At 41.8% G+C, this 24,542-nt stretch overlaps 1 protein-coding gene across 11 annotated transcripts in view; it reads left to right on the plus strand.

The window, feature by feature from the left end:
- The window catches only part of LOC141144787 (poly(rC)-binding protein 3-like), a 1,428,155-nt gene that overhangs the window by 562,211 nt on the left and 841,402 nt on the right, over nucleotides 1-24,542 (plus strand). For 10 of the 11 annotated variants that reach the window (XM_073630801.1, XM_073630798.1, XM_073630799.1 and 7 more), the window contains one exon: nucleotides 5,882-5,942. The exons of the other annotated variant lie outside the window; for it this stretch is intronic. The gene's annotated coding sequence lies outside the window, so the exon portion shown is untranslated. The remainder of the gene's footprint in view (nucleotides 1-5,881; nucleotides 5,943-24,542) is intronic. 11 annotated transcript variants of the gene reach the window in all.

A 24,542-nucleotide genomic window follows, 5' to 3' on the forward strand; every position in this document is an offset into this window, starting at 1 on the left:
GTGCTTTGGTGCAGAGGGCAGGAAGAGGCCTTTGTCCTCATCAACATGGGGACAAGGTGCTTTGGGGTTAGGGGCGCAGGGCCCCCCTGCCCCAAAGCACCTACCCACCCATGTTGAGGGCATGAGGCCTGGTACGGTTTGGGAGGGGGGGGCGCTCGCTCGTCCCACCCCCTTTCCTGACCTGCCAGGCTGTGTGCTCGGATAAGGGTCTGGTATGGATTTTGGAGGGACCCCCACGCAGTTTTTTTGGCTTAGGGGTTCCACTTAAAATCCATACCAGACCAAAGGGCCTGGTATGCTCTTGGAGGGGGAACATATTCAGTTTTTTTTAATTTGGCGTGGAGTTCCCCTTTAAGATCCACAGAGCACAAGTCGCATGCCAAAGTCGGATCAGTCAAGACGACGATCCGACTTTGATCCGACTTCATTGATATTCAATGGGCTGAAGTAGGATCAAAGTCAAACCAAAGTAGTGCAGAGAGCATTTTCAAAGTCAGACTAACTTGTGTTGGACCAGTTAAGACGGCTCCCATAGGGAAACATTGATTTTCACACGTCATGCAACTTGAGTTCCCAAGGTCGGAGCGTTTGTCGTACCAGCGTGAACCCAGCCTTAAACACACACACTAATTACAAGCAAACAGATCACAGGTGAGGATGGTTACCTTTAATAGCCATTTAAACCCCTTTGTGTCAACTTGTATGCATGTTATCAGGCCAAAATCACCAGGTAAACTTTTGATCAGGGTCATTTGGGGAGTTTCTGTTTTCATTATGATTTAAAAAGAGTAAACACAGTTGATTGATAATAAATGGCTTCAGCCATTGAAAAAATGGCCAAGAAGTCATGAATTCTGCAAGGGCATGTAAACTTATGAGCGCAACTGCATATATATATATATATATATATATATATATATATATATATATATACAGTATATATATATATTTTTTTTTCCTCCCCTAGTTCAACTACCTTAAGCCCTACTCCACCAGTACTGATAAAACCAGAGATATGTCTGATGAGACATAATTAGTACTGTACTGACACAACCAGAAACCTGTTGGAAGAAACAGAGTGAATACTGAACTAATATATCCAAAAGACATGAGGACTGTACTGATACAACCAAAATATGTCCACAGACACACAATTAGTATTGAAATGTCACAGCCAGAAACATGTCCACAGACATACAATCATCACCATGCTGTCACAACCAGAAACATGTAATTTAAAGCTTTTCCTGAAAAATAAACTGGTGCAAATTCTAAAGACAATATCATGTACAATATTTATGTGTGCTGACTCGTTTTAACACACACACTGTGCCACAAAGCCTGCCCCCCCCCCCCCCCCACACACACACACACACACACACACACACACACACACACACACACACACACATTTCCAAGAAGCAAGTCACACGCCAGAGGCACAGTGTGTTTTGATGTCATCACATGCAATTGGTTCAAGTCACTGGCAGGAGTCATGTATTTATACATTCTTCACATTGCTAATAATACACAAATCAAAGTGCCATAGCAAGTCAGAATTAGGCTCATTGGTCATTGGTACGCAAGGCAGCAACATTTTTAAAGTGGTTCTACCTTAATGCATTCTCTGCATTAAAGCAAAAAACCCTCTGTGCCACAGTATCCCCCCAAGCCTCCCCCCATATACTAACCTGAGCCTGACCTCGAACCAGCGCTGTGCCACAGAGCAGCGGCTCTCTACTCTCTCTCCCTCTTCACAGGGCTGATTGATAGCAGCAGGAGTTATTGCCTCCTGCTGCTGTCAATCAAATCTTGTAGCAAGGGAGCAGGTGGTGGGGCCAAGCTCCATTGTCTATATCTTTGGACCGATCTAGGATTCGAGCCCGCAGATGTGCCACAATAGAAAGCGGTTTCCTATGGCAGCACATCAAGAAGAGGAGGAGCCAAGAGTGCTGGCTTTGGACCCAAGAAGAGGAGGATAGGGACCATTCTGTGCAAAACCATTGCACAAAGCAGGTAGGTATGACATGTTTATTTTTATTTTTTTAAATGACCCTTTGCAATCACTTTAAATTGGTGGATAGGTACCACCCCTATTGGTCATGACACTTTAGGCCTAAGTAGCCTAGTGAGAAATCCTAAATGTCATTGCTATGCTATTTGCTTTATTAAAATCAATGTAGATATAAAAATGTTTTTTGTATATATAAAGTATATGTATATAACTTGCAATACATTATATCATTGTGTTTTATTTAATGTATTATATTTTTTTATTTAAGTATTATAGTGCTTTAGAGCTGTATGTACTGTATATAAATACAATGGTTTTAAATCTGCAATAACATTTATAGGTGTGCTACAGAATTTCATATTGGATAAGGTACATCTTTTAGTTGATGTGCTAATCTGCTACACAAGTACTTGAAAGATATTTAAATGCTATAATTATAGTTATGATACAGTGTGACACTAAAAAAATATTAAAGTATTCTATTACATGGATGTCTACCTTGGCAAGACTGAAGTACTTGGCTCTCAATCAGAAAAGTTTGATTTACATGTGAATTATAGTAATAAAACTCTCAAAGACTGTTGGACACATATTATATGGCACAATGGCATAATTATAAACAATAAAACCAAAGGCAGTTGAGCTTGAATGCAGAAGGCTGTTATTTAGCAATCATCTTTTCAAAGGTTTATTAAGTTTAGATTTATGTATACAATAACAGCTTTACTTGTTAATATTATGAATGTTGCTTGCGTATTCACAAAATCTATATAAACTTACACGTAACTGCCATGAGCAGTTATTGTGATATGAAGCTGGACTCATGAAAGGATTATTTGCCAAATATTCACAAATAACTTTAGCTATTTTTAGCTTAAATAAAATATTTTGGGGGCTTATAAAGCATTATATGCCATTTGTAGCTATGCTTTTTTACTTACTTTAATACATAAAATGCACTGTAATTTAAAATTAAGGCTACTAAGGCACAGGGGCAGTATAGTCTCTAAATATGGAGTTATTGCATGGTTCTGCAGTGGACCTCGCAAATGGTTTCAATAAAAAAAGCAGTTATAATGTTGCACCTGCTGGAGCACCCAATGCTGCCTTACTTTTAGTTAAAATAATGTGCCCACAGTATATTCTGGCTTAATAGATAAGTACATTATTTACACACTGGGGACTACTGGATTTTTACAACCAAGGTTGGACTGGCCCTCTGAAGGATCACAATCTATACTGAGGCATTGCTGGTTCCAGATGCCCCTGCCAAAACATTTTATTCAAACTGGCCCTAGTTTTCTTTACTGACTCTAAAGCTGCCACCGTTAATCTAACTTATTTAACCAAACCATGTTACAGTAAGCCATAACCACTCCCTGCACAGTGGGCCCTTGTTCTCACTTCTTCTGGTGGGGTCTAGGTACGCTATTCTGATGCATTCATACTGCACACAACTCAATTTCCATATAACAGTCATACCATTATATACACAAGCCAGCTCATAAGGATCAAACTCAATGCTCTGAGCAAGGCCATAGTGTCAATTAGTGAGCTGCAGGGGCAACCCGAGCAAGGGCGCACGGGCGCCGCCACCTCTATCCACGCCACCCCCTATATGGTTAATGGATAAATTCAAGCATAGCATGAATCTATCCACAGCCCCCGCCGCCCCCTATAAATGCGTCCCGCCCCTTTCAGGATGCTGGGCGCATGAATTACATTGGTGTGGGGTGTTTTTTTACAGTGGTGTGGGTGTTTTTTTTAGGCACCTGATTAGACCCTTAGGCTTTAATAGACTTCAAAAGAGGGTGGACTCAGAGCGCAGAGCATTGCACTTGGAGCCCAACCAGGTGTGTTAGAAAAGCAAATGAATATTTGCTTTTCTAACACTAACTCGCCTCCCCACTAGGGATGAGCCGAACACCCCCCCGGTTCGGTTCGCACCAGAACATGCAAACAGACCAAAACTTTGCACGAACGTTAGAACCCCATTGAAGTCTATGGGACTCGAACGTTCGAAATCAAAAGTGCTAATTTTAAAGGCTAATTTGCATGGTATTGTCCTAAAAAGTGTTTGGGGACCTTGGTCCTGCCCCAGGGGACATGTATCAATGCAAAAAAAAGTTTTCAAAATGGCCGTTGTTTCGGGAGCAGTGATTTTAATAATGCTTAAAGTCAAACAATAAAAGTGTTATATTCCTTTAAATTTCGTACCTGGGGGGTGTCTATAGTATGCCTTTAAAGGGGCGCATGTTTCCCATGTTTAGAACAGTCTGACAGCAAAATGACTTTTCAAAGGAAAAAAAGTCATTTAAAACTACTCGCGGCTATTAATGAATTGCTGGTCTGACAATACACATAAAAGTTCATTGATAAAAACTGCATGGGATTTTCCCACAGGGGAACCCCGAACCAAAATTTAAAAAAAAACTGGCGTGGGGATCCCCCTAAATTCCATACCAGGCCTTTCAGATCTGGTATGGATATTAAGGGGAACCCCATGCCAAAATTTAAAAAAAATGATGTAGGGGTCCCCCTCAAAATTCATACCAGACCCTTCAGGTCTGGTATGGATTTTAAGGGGAACCCCACGCCAAAATTAAAAAAATAATTGGCATGGGGTCCCCCCAAAAATCCATACCAGACCCTTATCCGAGCACGCAACCTGGCAGGCCGCAGGAAAAGAGGGGGGACGAGAGAGCGCCCCCTCCTCCTGAACCGTACCAGGCCACATGCCCTCAACATTGGGAGGGTGCTTTGGGGTAGCGGCCCCCCAAAACACCTTGTCCCCATGTTGATGAGGACAAGGGGTGAGCCAAACACCCCCCGGTTCGGCCCCCAGAACCCGCCCCCCCCGTGTGAAATGGTAAGGGGGTACAAAAGTACCCCTACCATTTCACAAAAAACTGTCAAAGATGTTAAAAATGACAAGAGACAGTTTTTGACAATTCCTTTATTTAAAGTCTTCTTTTTTCCATCTTCTATCTTCTTTCTTCTATCTTCCTTCAGTTTCTTCCTCCATCTTCTTCTTCCTCCGATCCTCTGCTTCTTTCTCCAGTGTTCTTGTCCGGCATCTCCCTCTGCGGCATCTTCTTCTCTTCATCTTCTTCTCTTCATCTTCTTCTCTTCATCTTCTTTTCATCTTCTTTTCGGGCCGCTCCGCATCCATGATTGGATAAAAGGCTCCCGTTGTGTGACGCTTCTCTCTTCATCTTTTTCTCTACATCTTCCTGTCTTTATCTTCTTGTCTTTGTCTTCTTTTCGGGCCGCTCCGCATCCATGATGGCATGGAGGGAGGCTCCCGCTGTGTGACGCTTCTCGTCTTCTGACTGTTCTTATATAACGGAGGGTGGGGCCAGCCAGTTGCCCCGCCCCCTCTGATGCATGGGGACTTGACGGGGACTTCCCTGAAGGCGCCGTGAACCACAGCACAGGAGGAGGAAGAAAGACGCCGGACACGCTGGCTGCCCACTTTCTAGATGGGGTAAGTGCGGGGCTTTGATGTCCAGGCTGTCTTCCCGAGGGCGGGGTTACCGCTGCTGCAGACCAGGGGGTGGCTGTTTACCGCCCCCCCAAAAGAAAAAAACACCAGCCGCCACTGGTGAGCTGCATTCAGACAATGAAAAACTATTAAATGTGTCCATAGCAAATACTGTGATCATAAGCGCCTTTCCACCTTTCCATTATTTCTTAATGCTATCTGCATGTTTTCCAGTATCAAATTAAAACATTTTCCCAGCATGATCCATGCCAATTGTGACCTAATCACATTAATGGTTTTATGTTTATGAAAGTATACACTTTTTAAAAATGAAAAAATGTCTATAATATATAAATTCTCATAATCGTGTATATTTTTTGTAGGTTGGACTAAATTCTGTGGTTCTGGATATTCTCCCAAAAGAAGACCGGATATAATAGTTAGGTAAATACACATTTATTTCTGAGATATGATAAAATTAGTTAACCATAACCATTGTAAGTTTGTTTTTTTATCTATGTACTATTATTTTGAAAAAATAAAAAGCAGATGCTTTACACCAAGATATAATCTTGGATGTCATGAATTCAAATTTCATGAGAGAAATATGTTCTCTGCAATTGCAGGCCTTTTTCTGAAAATGTTAGTTACCTGGCTGTCTATAGCTTCAGGCCCCGCTTACACCGCATCCAATTCGCAGGACATTTTAAAATGCATTAGTTTGAATGCATCTGGTTCACATATGTGTGTTGCATTCGCACTGCTCATTGCCCAAAAAAGTGTGCGTTTTCTGGGCATTGAGGTGCAAATTACAAGCACATTATCTTCTATGGGAACGCATCTGATTCGCAGATGCATTCTGTTCTGTTCATTCGCACTGCTCATTGCCCAAAAAAGTGTGTGTTTTCTGGGCATTGAGGTGCAAATTACAAGCACATTATCTTCTATGGGAATGCATCTGATTCGCAGATGCATTCTGTTCTGAACACGAATTCTCTCCTTCTCCTCACTACACCTCCCCCCTCTCCCCCCTCTCCCTGCTCACTGATCCGCAGCTACAATGGAGAGGCACCGCTGAACAGCTGTTTTTTCTCTTTGCAGAGAAAACGGAGCTGGAATTCGCACCGCACATGTGTGAACCCAGCCTAATGCCCTGTACACACGGTCGGATTTTCCGATGGAAAATGTGTGATAGGAACTTGTTGTCAGAAATTCCAACCATGTGTAGGCTCCATCTCACATTTTCCATCAGATTTTCCGACACACAAAGTTTGAGAGTAGGCTATAAAATTTTCCGACAACAAAATCCGTTGTCGGAATTTCCGATCGTGTGTATACAAATCTGACACATAAAGTGCCACGCATGCTCAGAATAAATAAAGAGATGAAAGCTATTGGCTACTGCCCCGTTTATAGTCCCTACGTATGTGTTTTACGTCACTGCGTTCAGAACGATCAGATTTTCCGACAACTTTGTGTGACCGTGTGTATGCAAGACAAGTTTGAGCCAACATCGGTCGGAAAAAATCCTAGGATTTTGTTGTCGGAATGTCCGATCAATGTCCGACCGTGTGTACGGGGCATTAGTGTTTTCTTAGCCAGTGATATAGAGGAAATATGCAACCCGTGAAGTCAAAGTTCCTAATCTACATACTTGTGCCAGGGGAAATTTTTGAAGGTATTGCAGCTATCAGATCACCTGCATAGTAAAACTGGAAATATACTGTTATGCCGCGTACACACGAGCGAACTGTCCAATAGAAAAAGTCAGACGGAAGCTTTTTATCGTATATACCGATCGTGTGTAGGCCGCATGGGACTTTTTTTTTTAAAACATCTGACGGGCCTAGAAATGAAACATGTTCTAAATCTTTCCAATGGACCCAATTCCTGTCTGGAAAACCGATCTTCTGTATGCTGGTCCAACGGACCAAAAAAGACGCATGCTCTGAAGCAAGTACGAAATGGAAGCTATAGGCTACTGGTTATTGAACTTCCTTTTTCTAGTCCCGTTGTAAGTGTTGTACGTCACCACGTTCTGGACGGTCGGACTTTGGTCAGACTTTGGGTTGACCGTGTGTAGGCAAGACCACTTGAATGGAATTCCATCGGAGTTACGTCGGAGAAACTGTCAGAGTTAATTCCGACAGCTAAACCGGTCGTGTGTACGCGGCATAAGATTTCTTTGGTTCAACCTGCAGGATGAATGAAAGAAATCCAGCAGGTTCTTCCATCCATGCTAAACAGCACAGATAGATACAGTAAATACTCCTGCTGCCCATTATATTCTGAAAGCTGCCAGCAGCGGGTGTCAGAATACACAAAAACTGCAACTGTATCTGATTGGATGGGGCCACCCACTGAGTGAATTTCATGGTTCATCAGAAATATATGTCAAGTATATGGCAAGTATATGGCAAGCCTTTAGTAACTAGTATTTTCAGATAGGGCCAACAAGGTCAGCCCTTGGATTGTTCAATAGAGGTTTAATTTAGGGAAGGGTGTCCTCTGCGAGGGCACCTTGTGATAACTGTCTCCTTATTGATAGCTGATTGCAATTATCATTATAAATTTATATTGCCTGGCATAAGTTTTCATTTCTTGCGCATGTCCTTATTATGTTATTTCAAAACCTGGAAGTAAATTGATTTTATGTCACAAATCTAATACTAGTATTTTCAGATAGGGCCAATAAGGTCAGCCCTCGGATTGCTCAATAGAGATTTAATTTAGGGAAGGGTTTCCTCTGTGAGGTCACCTAGAGATAATTGTCTTCTTATTGATACATGTTTGCAATAATCATTATAAATTTATATTGCCTGGCATAAGTTTGCATCTCTCACACATGTCCTTATTATGTAATTTCACAACCCGGAAGTAAATTGATTGTATGTCACTAATCTAAAATTTCAAAATATCAAGATAAAAAAAATGTGCATCATTTTTCACATTAGCTGTAATAACTAAAAAGTCTGGAATTCTGGTGTATTTATTTTTTTGGGGGTTTTTTTTGTCCTGAAAGTAAGTACATTTTGGAGCACACAATTGTCTTCCGAAGTCACATAATTAGATGAATTGTGTTACATGATCTGAAAATGAATAAACATTTCTGAAAGGCCTAAAGTTGTATATCAGTAAGACAAAGAAACTTTTAAAACAAATGATGAATATGTCTGCACTGGGAACTTCCCCTTACCTGCTGTTCTATTGCCAATTATCTCATATAATAATATATATATGGGACATATAATGAGGGGAAATCTTCCTAATGGAGACAGAGATTCAAAATTCACTAAGCTAACACAACACCCTATTTCCAAAAGTTGACAGTTACTTCCAGAGTTCAGTGCGATTTGAAAAGTGCGGTTATATGACTTAAAAAAGATTATTTTCTTTTTGTTGAAGCTTTGTGAAATTAACCCATAATAAAAACCATAAAAGAATCTATGCCTAATCAAAAATGATCCAAAACTTAAAAAAAAAGGTTTTAGCTGGAGTTCTTCTTTAAACTACATATCTGTAGTGTTGATCCAGTACTTTATCTAAGACTTCTTTTTATAGCATTTGATGATTCAGTTTGCTTAAGGCTGGGTTCACACTATTGTGAATTAGATGTGGGTTTCCCCACATCCAATTTGCATAGCAGAGGGTTGTGACCGGCTCTCTATGAAGCCGGTTCACACATCTCCACAGCGGCTCCGGTGCGAATTGCACCGGAGCCTTGTACGTCTTTTGGTCTGTTTCAGGTGCGAATTCAGCCAAAAATTTGGGCTGAAATCAGAACAGGGGATGCACTGAACTCCTGCTGTAAGAGACCTTGCAGATATAGGTATACTCAGGGCTTTTTTTCTCAGAAAATAGGTACAGGAACTCACCCTTCCCAGCCAACTCTCCACCCTCAACCCCCCAGTATTCCTCGAAGAAAGACGTAAAGCACTGACAAATAATCTGCACATTGCACAAGAGGCACAGAGTACTGCTCTTAGCATTGCATAACACACAGGGCTCAAAAGTGCGTATTGTGCAGTTTTGAGGCATTTGTATCACACAGGGCACCAACAAAGTATAAGCACAATGAGCAGTACTTAGATATTCCCTCCCAAAGTAACCATCTATTGCTTACCTCTGTACCCCCTGTCCACAGCTCCCCTCTTCTTCCACAGTCCACAGCTCCCCTCTTCTCCTACAGTCCACAGCTCCCCTCTTCTTCCACAGTCCACAGCTCCCCTCGTCTCCCACAGTCCACAGCTCCCCTCTTCTCCCACAATCCACAGCTCCCCTCTTCTCTCACAGTCCACAGCTCCCCTTTCTCCCACAGTCCACAGCTCCCCTCTTCTCCCACAGTCCACAGCTCCCCTCTTCTCTCACAGTCCACAGTTCCCCTCTTCTCTCACAGTCCACAGCTCCCCTCGTCTCCCACAGTCCACAGCTCCCCTCTTCTCCCACAGTCCACAGCTCCCCTCTTCTCTCACAGTCCACAGCTCCCCTTTCTCCCACAGTCCACAGCTCCCCTCTTCTCTCACAGTCCACAGCTCCCCTCTTCTCCCACAGTCCACAGCTCCCCTCTTCTCCCACAGTCCACAGCTCCCCTCTTCTACCACAGTCCACAGTTTCCCTCGTCTCCCACAGTCCACAGCTCCCCTCGTCTCCCACAGTCCACAGCTCCCCTCTTCTCTCACAGTCCACAGCTCCCCTCTTCTCTCCCAGTCCACAGCTCCCCTCTTCTCCCACAGTCCACAGCTCCCCTCTTCTCCCACAGTCCACAGCTCCCCTCGTCTCCCACAGTCCACAGCTCCCCTCTTCTCTCACAGTCCACAGCTCCCCTCTTCTCCCATAGTCCACAGCTCCCCTCTTCTCCCACAGTCCACAGCTCCCCTCTTCTCTCACAGTCCACAGCTCCCCTCTTCTCCCACAGTGCACAGCTCCCCTCTTCTCCCACAGTCCACAGCTCCCCTCTTCTCCCACAGTCCACAGCTCCCCTCTTCTCCCACAGTCCACAGCTCCCCTCTTCTCTCACAGTCCACAGCTCCCCTCTTCTCTCACAGTCCACAGCTCCCCTCTTCTCTCACAGTCCACAGTTTCCACGTTTGCCAAGTCAGAGCACAGTTCTATACGACTGTCCACAAATTAACCCTCCCCCCATCCAGAGCTTACACCCATAGCTGTGGATGGTGGACAGCTTACACAACCTGCCCCTCCCTACACAGCTCTCAATTTGCCCCCATTTTCCTTCACAGCTCTTACCTGTTTTGGCAAAGCCCCTCACCTCCTCCAGCTGGCATGTCTGCATTACAGCTTCAAACCTCTCCACTGTTGCATCTCTGCATAAGCGCCCGCTCTCCCCTAACAGCTCTCTCCCACCTGTTTACAGCTTCACAGGGCAGCAAGCAGGTGTATGCGGGCTTTTTCTTTTCAATACTGTGCAGTCTCTGCCTACTAGACCTGTAGCGCACAGCGAGATCGCTTCACTCGGATCTGTGCTGCTAAGGTCTGACAGGCAGGAGCGGGGCCGAGGACTGGAGCCGGCTTTTCCGATGCACCACAGGAATGGAAATAAAATGCGGGTATTTGTGGCATCGGGACTCGGGGTACCAATTAACAAATTCCCAGCCCTGCACAAGCCCCAGGTGCCCAGCAATAACACACAGAAGATGGTAGAAGTGAATAGTGTAAAAACTTTCTCTACCGTCTTCTGTGTTTAGTGACAGGTTGGAGAGAGACGAGAGGACAGGGCAGCCAGAGGTGGCGGAACGCCGTTCCGCCGCGTTCTGGCTGAAAAAAAGCCCTGGGTATACTTATTTTGAAACAATGTGATGCTTAAATTGCACACAGATGGATTTTACTTGAATAATTATGTAGTTTTTAAGACTATGCGGGCTGCACTTGATGCATTTTTCAGGCACGTTTTGCAGTTTTGCGTTTTTAAACCCTTGGTTTTTTTATGCATTTTTGCATGCAATTTTCATGCAATTCACGGTTGAATTTTTTTCTTTTTTAACACATTGGTTGCTAGTTGCAAAGGAGCAGGCCAGGAAGCAACAACCGATGAGTCATCAGCTGTCAACGGGGTTCACTGCTGACAGCTGAATGTAAAAGAAAAAAAATCTGGAAAAAAAAATTTGGAAAAAACGGTCCATACCAGACCCTTATCCGAGCATGTAGCCCAGCAGGCCTGGAAAGGGAGGAGACGAGTGAGCATCCCCCCCCCAAGCCATACCAGGTCACATGTCCTTAACATGGCCTGGTATGGACCTGGGGGGGGACCCCCACGCCTTTTCTTTCACAATTGTTATTTTTGCCAGCAATTTTTTTTCTTACATACAGCTGATGACTGATCGGTTGCTAAGGATGTAGTGGCTGGCTTCCCAGCCCGCTCCTTAGCAACTAGTTAAATACAGTGTTTAAAAGGGAAAAATAAAAAATGCAAAACACTTTAAAAATCGCATCACAAACACAATGCTTGCATTTTTGCTGTGATTCCATTGAAGTCTATTACACACAAAATGCCAGAACACAAACCGATCCTTCCCAAAAACGCACCGGCTTTAGAACGCATACATGTGAACGTGTACCATAGGAAACCATTTTAAATGGACTGTTGTGCGTTTCTGCAAACTGCAAACCGCACTAAAAATGCATAGGTGTGAACCTAGGGTAAAGGCCACCCAAGAAGCTGCCCATGACACATGTGAAGCTGCCATGGAGTAGAAGCAGGGGGGGAAGCCACCTGTGAAGCCGCCCATGCTGCTGTGAAGTAAAACCAGGGAGGAAGCCGCCCGTGAAGCCACCCAAGAAGCCATCCATGCCACCCGGGAAGCTGCTGTGGAGTAGAAGTAGGGAGGAACTCGCCCCCTACACTTGATGGGGTAAGTAGTGCTAGACGATCAAGCGGGGGGGTTTGCGGTGGCTGCAGTCTGTTTCCCGTCCCCCCCAAAAAAGGAGCACCAGCCTCCACTGTTGGTGAAGTGAGTATCAGTGGGTCTAGGAGCAGTTTTACACAGAGGCAGTCATTTTGCACAGAATGTGTTTATAGTGATAACATCTTTTTAAAGTGAACAATACTCCTGTAAATTTACCATACAAAGCATTTAGGCCTCATGCACACTGGCATATTAAAATACTCCTATCTATGCAGGATCTTTCAGACAGGAGATGGCAAGAAAATCAAGCATAAAAATGCTCATTTTAGCTCAAACTTATGCACATTTACTAACCAGAATAATAATTTATTATGGCCACTAGAATACATTTACATGCATTTGCTCACTTTCAGATTCGTTTTTGTGTGTTATTTTGTGTATGCGCATAAATTATGTTCATAGGCTTCTGCAAACGCAGCTTTGGTCTTTTTTTTTTATTCCTCTAAACCAGGGTTGTCTAGCCTATGCTCCAAGGGCTGCATGTGGCCCAAGACAGCTATGAATGCAGCCCAACACAAAATCGTAAACTTTTTTAAAAATGTTGATTTTTTGGGGGGAGTTTTTGGTAAAAATGCATGTACACTAAGGCTGGATTCACACCTATGCATTTTTAGTGCTTTTTGCATTTTGCAGATTTGCACTACAGTCCATCTACATGGTTTCCTATGGAACACGTTCTGTAGTGCAAATCTGCAAAATGCAAAAAGCACTAGAAATGCATAGGTGTGAATCAGGCCTTAGAGAACACATGCAGCCGAAGAAAAAATTGTCAGTGTCGCTTTAGGCTCCATTCACACTAGCGCGTTTTTTGATGCATTTTGCATTTTGCAGAAATGCATGGGAATTTTTTAACATGGGTTCCTATGGAACATGTTCACATCAATGCTTTTTTGTATCTCTGCGTTTTTGGAAAGGGTCGGGGACTTTTTTTCATGCAAAAAGCAGCGTTTTGCATGTAATGGATTTCAATGGACAAGCATCAAAAACGCAAGTGCACCGTTTTTGCAGCTTTTTTGCAGCGTTTTTGATGCGTTTTTGCAGCGTTTTTGCCGTTTTTTTTTTTTTTTTTTTTTTTTTATTTTTTTTTTTTGTAATTTTTTTTTAAGACTGTAAAAAAAAATGAAAAAAAAAAAAAAAAAAAAAAACGCAAAACGCAAATCGCGGCAAAAACGCGGCAAAAACGCGGCAAAAACGCGGCTCAAAAACGTGGCAAGCATGAAAAAAAACCCTCCAAAAACGCTCAAAAGCAACATGCATAGGTGTGAATCGAGCCTTATTGGACTTTTATAACTTTTATCTTCACAAAGAAAAATATCCCACTCTTCACAATCATGCCTTATTCAGGTCATCAGTTTTTGGCAGCACCTATATTTGTAAGCAACTATGTTCAAGGATGAAGCATACGGAGGGCAAAATTAAAACCAAAATATCCGATGAGCACCTTGAGAATTCGTTAAGAATTGATACTACATCCATCAAAGCACATAAAGATGTGTTAGTTTATCAAAAACAGTGTCAAATATCGCACTAGTTTTATGTTGCCCTTTTTTTACTTTTATAATAAAAAGTATTACAAAAGAAATGCAGTTTTATTACTTAGAAAGGTACACAACTTGTAATCTGTCCAACTTTTTCTGTTCATTAGCTATCCTTATTGTTAGTGTATTTTATGTGTGGTCCAAGACAATTCCTCTTCATCCAATGAGGCTATGTTCACACTATTCCGACACGGAAGTTGCACGACTTCTGATCTGACTTTGCCCTGCCACTTCATGTCTGACTTCCATGCGACTTCAATGAACGGGATCCGACTTTCAGTCTGGTGTGGATCTTGAGGGGTAACCCCACGCCCCCCCAAAAAAGCAATGTGGTGCCCCCCCACCCCAAAGCACCTTGTCCCCGTGTTGATGGGGACCAAGGCCTCTTCCTGACAACCAATGTTGAAGAACCGGAGGAAGAAGGCATTGGCAGAGGAGGAAGAAGACCACCGGAGAAAGAAGACACGTTGGAGCTATTTTTAATAAAGGATTTTGTTATACTCATTCACATAGAGGGGGGCTGGGATATGGGGCCCCCTTGTTAAAGGGGATTCCTTATTCTGATAAGCCCCCCCACGTGCAGACCCCAACAACCCCCTCCCGGGGTTGTCGGGAAAAGGCCCTTGTCCCCATTAACATGGGGACAAGGTGGTTTGGGGTGGGGGAGCACAGAGCTGCCCTGCCCCAAAGCACCCACCCCCCCATGTTGAGGGCATGTGGCCTGGTATGGTTCAGGAGGGGGACGCTCGCTCGTCCCCAGCTTTCCTGACCTGCCAGGCTGCATGCTCGGATAAGGGTCTGGTGTGTATTTTGGGGTAGACCCCACGCCGCTTTTTTAAATTTTGGCGTGTGGGTTCAAATTAAAATGTATACCAGATCCAAAGGATCTGGTATGGTCTTGGGGGGGGCCACACCATTTTTTTTTTTTTTTTTTGCCGTGGGGTTCCACTTCAAGATCTGAGACCTTATTAGTGATCCTATTCTGGATATTTCCCTGGATTACACTTTACTAAGTCTGGTAGATTATTATATTATAATTTCTGTTTTATAAACAATATCTCCACAAATAACTGATTTTCTGGAAAAGTATATACTCGAGTATAGGCCGACCCAAATATAAGCCAAGGCACCTAATTTTACCACAAAAAACTGGAAAAACGTATTGACTCGAGTATAAGCCTAGGATGGGAAATGCAGCAGATACCGGTAATAAAATATTGGTCAGTTAAGGCTAGGAAGCCTCTCCTAGACACATGCCAAGCTTTCATTAGCCAAGGCTTCCTGTCACTATACTGTAACTCAAGAGGTCACTTATACTAGACATCCTTCCAACACTGGCTTGCTTTGCGTGGCTATGACATCTGATCTGGTTAGCATAAAACTAAAGCTAGTCCGTCCATTTGGGTAGTGGTTGAATAATACAAAACAATTGACCTAAGCATAGAAAATATTATTTTGAATATTATGTGATTTGTCTGTGTCCACCATAGCTGTAAGATAATTTCTGGACCTGTATATATATCCTGCCAGTGCATCATATAAAGCTTAGCAGTTCCTGATGTCCCGCTGTGTCAGATCTGGCCATCTAATGAGATGTCCCGCTGTGTCAGATCGCTGTGCAGCCGCGGTAATGATGTCCCGCTCCTATGACACACGGCACAATGATTACTAGCATTGGAACACTGTGCCGTCTATCACAAGAGGAGGCAGGACATCGTTATGCGGCTGCACAGCAATCTGACACAGCTTGGGAGGGAGGAGAAACTCACAGGGGCGCTGGGCCGATTCACGAGCGTCACCCAGCGGCATGGCCCTGCCCCTTTTTCTCCTCCATTTCGGACATTTTATCCCTCTCTCGAGTATAAGCCGAGGCGGGTTTTTTCAGCCAAAAAAATGGTCTGAAAAACTTGGCTTATACTCGAGTATATACGATAAGTTGGTGTTTTGTTCTATACATATGGTGTGTTTCAACAGGAGCACACAACGGTTAAAGTTATTAGAAGCATTCACTTCAGACCACAAGATAAAGATTGTCCCTTCTGTGTCTTCAAATGATTAGAAAAAAAGTAAGCAAGAGACCATCCACGATGAATCCTTTATTTCCCTTATTATGTATTACATTGTCTATGTTGACTACAGTATATAGCCACTTGCCCCCTGAAAGATTTATCCCCCTTCATGACCCTTTGTTGTTTATTGTTTCTGACCATGTGCAGTCTTTCTTTTCTGATTTTTCTTATATGAAAATGTTTGCCCAATTTTCTTATAGTGTGTACGAGCTTTAACAGTGCTTGGTGCATTCACTGTGTGCTGTTTTTACTAAGGAATGAGTCGGGTTTTATTCCCTGCTTTGCAGGAAAGCAAAAACAGGTACATCCCCGCTGAAAGGACCGTTCGGAGGGTCCCAGCTGGCAATCATTGGTCGGGACCCTCTGGTCAGTTTGTGTTGTGACTAATCACAGCACAGCCGACGTGTCCCCTACCTGGAAGAGCTGAATCACATATTAGATATGTGGTTCAGCGCAGGAGAGCCTCTCTGCTACCATATCCCTACGGGAGGAGGTCGACAAGCGGATAGTCACACACTAATTGGTGTACATACATTCCCCAACAATGTTCTGGCCACCTTAAAGCGGAACTTCAGTTAAAATGGAAGTTCAAAAAAAAAATATGGAAGTTCCACTGTTTCTATCCCTCCCTCCTCTGACAGTAATGGATTTTTTTTGGGGTGGGGGCGCCTAGTTTTGATAGATACCTGCTCCCATGTGCACACTCCACGATAGTGTTCACCCTAACCAATGCCTCCTGGGATGATTCAAACGTCCCAGAAGGCTGCTGGACCTTCACAGGGCGCAGCGCAGCTCTTGCATGTGCAGTGGGAAGCCCAAAGTCAACATGGCAGCGCTGGGGATGCAAAGACCAGCAAAGAACCTGCCAAGGTGAAGACAGTGCTGGATCCCTGGACAGGTTAGTATCCTTTTATTAAAAGTATTTGTAGCTGCTTACTTTTTTTTTTTTCAATGGCTAAAGATCCTCTTTTATAAAAGATGTTTACATGACTAAAGATATGCAGCATACATAGCAACATGTGAAAAAATAAAATGTTTAAATCAAACAAAATACAACATGAAACAGTAGTCAGTATCTCTATGTGCAAACTGCAATAATCAATAAATCCTCCGATGTGCATTACTGAGTACTCCAGGTGCAATCCCACCCCTTACTGGAATAGAATTCACTGAGTTAAAATTAGCACCTGTTTTATGGTAGATCAAAAAGTACCTTATAATATTAAGTATAAAGTACAGTTACTAAAGCGCTGATATGTTAGAAAGTCGTGACTCAGTGTTAAAATATACAATACACAGTGCATACAGTGAGAAAATGATAAAATCAAATAAATGAAGTGAAAGAAATGTGATTATTCAAATATGTATAAAAAAAAAAACAAAATTAAAAGTGACTGTAGGTAATAACCAAATGATTAAAAGCTGCTCTTGTGGGTAGGTGCTCTGATAACCACTCAAAACAATAAATAATAAATATATTATAAGTGTGCTGATAATCAACTACCTACTGAAAAAACGTGAATACGTAGGAATAAAATATAAAGATCCTTAATCAATACAGAAATATAAGAATAAAATACACTGCCCAAAAAAATCTTGTTGTAGGTGTCCAATGTGGAATAAATTCAAAACGTGAGAAAAAATATATACCAGCATAAAAACACACACTCTTCAGTAGAACACTTATTTTCACATAAAAAATGGAAACGATTATCTACAATTAGTCACAAAAAAATTGCTGCACAGATCAGCCCTGTATCTCACAGGCTGGCTCTGTACTGAGGCGAAGTTCAGCATAAAAAACACACAGTCTCTTCAGTAAAACACTTGTTTTCTATTCATCAAATAAATTAGAAAACGATTATCTTCAGTTAATCCCAAAGACAGGATGCTGTATAAATCAGCCACGCATCTCTACGGCTAGCTCGATATTAAGGCAAAATACTCCCAGTTCAAATTATGTCATGCAGCAAAAAAGGAACAAAAATATCATTGCGCAATGACCATATATATGTACACAGACCGCATCCGCATCACCAAATACTCACATAGTACAGGTTTAAATCAGGTGCTTCAGAAACCGCAGTATGAGGTTCCGCTCACCGTTCACACAATGTGTCAGGTGACGTCAGTGGCTCCTCCCGACGTGTTGCGTCACATGTCACGTGACTTTATCAAGGGTAGCCATGTGATCGCCCTGTCTCCATTTATATGCTTATTGAAGCGTGCCGGTTGCCAGGGTAACCTTCGGTGATCAACGGTATCATCATATAGATTCAGCGCTCCTTAACAAACTTTATTACATTCACTTCCTCCTCATGTTTAAAAACTTTTCACAAGTGCATCTTTCGCTAATAAGAAAATCACAAAAAATTACATGATAAAAAAACAAGCTACATAGCAGTAAAAACAAATAGGAATCCGATTACTGGGTATCCATTAATTACATAAAATAATTCCCTCCAGTGGCCGAATACATGTATAGCTCATCCTAAAACATTAAATGACATTATAAATCTTGGCACTGAATATAATAAATAATATCACAAACAGTCATGTATATATAAAATACTATACAATCCCAATTATGTATGGACAATATGTCACAAGGATAAGGACAATATAAATGAAAAACAAAAAAGAGAGAGTTGATAATATATTCCAATGTTTAAAATTAATAAAAATATTAAAACATTTTTAAAAATTATTAAATAAATTTTGATTATTAAGTTAAAAATCAGAAATAAAACAATTCAAATCAAATTCAATGTTTAAGCCTCTGGGAGCAAAAGTGTCAATCTTGAATATCCAACGAGACTCACTTTTGCTCAATTCTCTTACTTTGTTGCTTCCTCTCCAATGAGGCTTATGTTTGTCAATTGCCCAAAATTTAAGTGACGATGGATCCTTATTATGATGTAATGCAAAATGTTGAGATACGCTGTGTTTAGGGAACCCACTTTTTATGTTTTTTATATGTTCTCTTAAACGCTTCCATAGGGGGCGTTTTGTTCTCCCTATGTACTGTAATTGGCAAGAACATTGAAGGATATAGACTACTCCTTCTGTCCTACAAGAAATGAACTCTCTAATCACATGTTCCTTTTTAGTACTGGTGGATACGAAACTAGTACATTTCTGACCATTATAATTTGTGTTTATGCATGCATAACACCTCTTACAGGGGAAGAACCCCTTCCCCTGAAAAAAGGTCATCTGATATGATTTAATTGGGGGGTCCTTCACGTTTTTTGCTACCAGATCTCTGAGGGTGGGGGCCCTCCTGTAAATGAAACGGAGTCTCTCAGGTAAAATTGATTGCAATTGTCTATCTGCCATAAGAAGTGGCCAATATCTCACAATAATCTTTTCAATCTCCTTATGTTAGATATTATAATTCATTATCATGGGGATTTCCGGAATCTTATTTGATGTCCTGTTTTTATCCTGAATTCATTCTTGTCTTGGTATCTGAAATACCTCTTTTATCTTCTGTTCAATAAATTCCTGATTGTAGCCTTTTCCAATAAATTTTGTTCCAATTTGTTTAGCTTGTTCCAAAAAAATGTTATCATCAGTACAATTTCTTCTGAGACGTACCAACTGGCCTTTCGGAATATTTATTAGCCATGGTTCAAAATGGCAACTATCAACTGGAATATAACTATTTCTCTCCACTGGTTTGAAATAGGTTTGAGTACTAATAGTGCCTTTATCCAGTTTTATTGTTAAATCCAGAAAATTAACCTGACTATTGCTAATCTCGTAGGTCAAGTGTATATTTTTTTGATTATTATTTAATTTTTCAAAGAAAGCTATCAGGCTGTTTTCGCCACCCTTCCATATCAAGATAAAGTCATCTATGAATCTCCTATAAATGACCAATTCTTCCGGTATGTCCTCAAAAATCGTCTGCTCCTCCCATTTGGCCATAAATATATTGGAAACACTCGGTGAATATTTGGCCCCCATTCCTATGCCATTGAGTTGTCTATAATATTCACCGTTATGCCAAAAATAGTTGTGTTGAATACCATAAGCCAAACATCGTAGAACAGGGGTCTCAAACTGGCGGCCCTCCAGCTGTTGCGAAACTACAAGTCCCATCATGCCTTTGCCTGTGGGAGTCATGCTTGTAACTGTCAGCCTTGCATTGCCTCATGGAACTTGTAGTTTCACAACAGCTGGAGGGCCGCCAGTTTGAGACCCCTGTCGTAGAACATAACGCATTTGTTTTGAAATAAGTTTACTGAAACGATCCATCGCCCATTTAGAAGCAGAAATAGCTTCTTCATGATCTATTATGGTGTACAAAGATGCTACATCTGCCATGGCTAGGAAATAATTATCTTCTGATCCCAAATGTACACTACTTAGAACCTGTATTAGATGCTTAGTATCCTTCAATAAGGATCTTGTTTCCAACACCAGAGATTGTATAAAGTTGTCCACGTATTGGCCTATTCTAGAATTGATGGACTGTATACCATTTATAATGGGACGTCCTGGTGGGTGTATTTGATTTTTATGAGTTTTTGGTATGGTATATATTATCGGGATCCTGCATGTATCAGGTACCAAATATTTCGCCTCTTTTTCAGTAAGAATATTTTTTTGGGTTCCTCACAATATTAATTCTGAAAGTTCTTTCTTGTATTCCTTTGTTGGGTTCCCCCTTAATCTGATATATGTATTCGTATCATTTAATTGATCCTGTAATTCTTTCTGATAATACTCCTTTGGCAGAACAACAATTGCACCCCCTTTATCGGCTGGTCTAATTATTATTTCTTTATTCTTCTCCAGTTCTTTAATCCCTCTTTTTATACTCTGTGGATCATTTTTCCTTTTGACTTTTAGTTTTTCCAGATCCTGTATAACCATCCGGTTAAACACCTCTAATGCTCCGTACACACGGTCGGATTTTCCGATGGAAAATGTCCGATCGGAGCGTGTTGTCGGAAATTCCGACCGTGTGTGGGCTCCATCGGACATTTTCCATCGGATTTTCCGACACACAAAGTTGGAGAGCTGGAGATAAAATTTTCCGACAACAAAATCCGTTGTCGGAAATTCCGATCGTGTGTACACAAATCCGACGGACAAAGTGCCAGGCATGCTCAGAATAAATAAAGAGATGAAAGCTATTGGCCACTGCCCCGTTTATAGTCCCGATGTACGTGTTTTACGTCACCGCGTTCAGAACGATCGGATTTTCTGACAACTTTGTGTGACCGTGTGTATGCAAGACAAGTTTGAGCCAACATCCGTCGGAAAAAATCCTAGGATTTTGTTGTCGGAATGTCCGAACAAAGTCCGACCGTGTGTACGGGGCTTAAGTGTTAATTATTCGGATTTTGTGGCTTGAATAGCGATTTGTTCCTTAATTTACTATGAAGAATTCTTCCAGGTGTGTCAACTTTATCTTGTTGGATATTCAGACTTTGGTTCATCAAATATTTTTGAATATTCAATCTTCTCTTAAACTTTTGAATGTCCACATACACCTCAAATTTATTCAAATTACGTTTAGGTGCGTATTTCAGTCCTTTGTCAAGAGTTAGTAATTCAGTCCTTGATAGTTCAGTTCCACTGAGATTATAAATACCTTCCCCGATTATTCTCTTTTTCTTTTGCGTTTTACGTCCTCCTCTACATCCCCTCTTATGTTTGGGCTCCTTGCATTTATTTTTTGTTCGTATCATGGTGGACTGTGTGTTTTTTATGCTGAACTTCGCCTCAATACAGAGCCAGCCTGTGAGATACAGGGCTGATCTGTGCAGCAATTTTTTTTGTGACTAATTGTAGATAATCGTTTCCATTTTTTATGTGAAAATAAGTGTTCTACTGAAGAGTGTGTGTTTTTATGCTGGTATATATTTTTTCTCACGTTTTGAATTTATTCCACATTGGACACCTACAACAAGACTGGATCTGGAAACCTTTAGGGATAGTTTACACTTGCTTCAAAACATGGCTTCGGACAGGCTTTGTTTAAGCTCTCTGAACGCCAGTCAAAGCTCCTTTCGCTAAATAAAATGGTTAGCTTACAGTCCCGTTTACACCTTGCTTTTGCTTGGTGCTTCGATGAGGCTTCGATGAGGCTTCTGTGGTTCTTCGATGAGGCTTTAGTGGAGCTTCGATGAGGCTTCGATGAGGCTTCTGTGGTTCTTCGATGAGGCTTTAGTGGAGCTTCGATGAGGCTTCGATGAGGCTTCGGTGGGGCTTCGGTGGGGCTTCGGTGGGGCTTCGGTGAGGCTTTGTGGGGCTTCGATGAGGCTTCATTGGGGCTTCAGTGAACTTTGCCATAGACTTCTATGAAGGCTTTGAAGACGCTTTGAAGCACCACTAAAGCTATATGGGGTATAATTTTAAAAAGCAAAGCAAAAGCAAGTTGTAAACAGGACTGTAATCTAACCATTTTATTTAGTGACAGGAGCTGTGACTAGCGTTCAGAGAGCTTTAACAAAGCATGTCCGAAGCCTTGTTTTTGAAGCAAGTGTAAACTAGCCATTAATGTGTGTTGAAGCAAGTGTAAATGAGCATTTCGGTGGGGTCAAAGGTTACTGGACACACTCAGATGGTCTAAACATGTTTCCTTATATGTTGCCCTGAGAGAAATATTGTTTGGTGGCTGGATAATGTTTACACATGTCTACCCCCTAATAGTTATGCAAGCTATAAAGGCTGTCAGACCTCAGACCAGGTCTTTTCATTTAACTTCTAAAAATCGCCTTAGGACCCTGACAGTTTTAGCCTCTTTGGTATTCATGGATTTTGTAAGTTGCGGGTATTATTTACTAAAAGAATTGAGACTGTTCACTTCTCAAAATAAATTTTCATACATCTATGTGACTGAGGTGAAGCTAACTGAACATGTACTTTACAAAGAATAACCAATCATTTGCAAGGGGAAAAAAAAGGAAAAAAGGATTTTTGCTTGCACATTATTCTTCTCAGCAAATAGTCCATTAATGAATTTTCACTTAAAGTGACACTAAACTCTGGCTTTAAAAATTATATTCAAATATGTATTCTTAAAGTGTCATTAAACCTGATAATACTTATATTCTTCCCTTTGATTAATGACAAAAATGTCAATAGTCTATAGATGACATAGTAATAGTCATAGTACATTTAGATTCATTACCTTTTTCCTGCTGCTTTATCCTGCAGTTACATGACACAATCTACTTGCTCTGTACCTTAGACCCCTTTCACACTTAGGCAGTTTTCAGGCATTTTAGCACTAGAAATAGCGCCTGTAAAGCACCTGAAAACTGCCTCCCATGCTGCCCGAATGTGAAAGCCCAAGTGCTTTCACACCTGGGCGGTGTGCCATGTTAGAAAAAGTTCTGCAAGCAGCATCTTTGGGACATTTTGGAAGCACTGTATACACTGCTACCCAAAATGCCCTGCCTAGTGAAATGAATGGGCAGTGCTTCTGAAGCTCCTGAAAAGTGCTTCGGAACCGCCGCAATACAGGCGCTTTTAACCCCTTTTATGGCCGCTAGCGGGGGCTAAAAGCGCCGCACTAGTGGACGAAAAGCACAAATGAAACAGCACTAATGCACCTCTAAAATGAATGGTGCTTTAGTGCCAATGTTTGGGCGGTCCCAGTGTCACAGTAGCCTTACTGAGGAATCAGTGGGAGGAGCAAGCATGATTCTTGTGATGCAACTTGCAGATGTCACTACAGGAAGCCGATTGGTGCTATTGTGGTCACTTTTGTTGAATGAATATTTGTTTTGTACATAAAAACAGATCCTAAGTGGCATATTGCTCTTGTGTTTGTAAACTTGCAGCCAGCTCATTGTAAGAGCTGCTGCATAAGACACTCTGGGAGCTGCCTCACAAGCATATGAAGTGTGAGCAATGTGGGATGGCTAGCAGAGGAGCGGAATCCTCCATCAGTCATCTCTGATGGATATGCCCCACATGACTGTCCCTGTCGATTTTGTATCAGAATCTTCAGAGATGATTTACAGAGGATTTCCCTCCTCCTTTTAATCCCTCATACAGCGCTATTGTGTTCTGCCGGTGGGGAGCCTTCACTGCTGGCAGAACACAATAAGTACTGGTAGCGGCTATAGCCGCCACCAGTAATCACGTGCAAAAAATCTGACATGGATGGATAGACTTCAGCACAACTAGCCTGCCAATAGATGGATCAAATCTCAGTCGGTCCCTGCTGAATTAGACAAATTTTGATCCTTCTATAGCCGGCATAAGTGTGGTAATGGAGAGGCTGGAAGAACAGCCCTGATAAAGTTGTCGCTGACAACTAACATACACTGCGTGTTCCAAAAAACAAAAGTAAGGGAGAATAGGAGAGGTATGGGAGCTCACAGATAATGTTACACAAAGGCAAAAAAACAAATAAAGAAACAATTTATGAAAAATAGATTACAGTACCATTAAGTAGTAAATGTGTATGGATTATTTTGGAGAATAAGTATATTGTTTAGGCCCCTTTCACATTGGGGCCGTCCGTGCTTTAGCGGTAAAGCGCTGCAT

The sequence above is a fragment of the Aquarana catesbeiana genome, linkage group LG05 (assembly GCF_042186555.1).
Source record: "Aquarana catesbeiana isolate 2022-GZ linkage group LG05, ASM4218655v1, whole genome shotgun sequence".
Taxonomy (NCBI): Eukaryota; Metazoa; Chordata; class Amphibia; order Anura; family Ranidae; genus Aquarana; species Aquarana catesbeiana.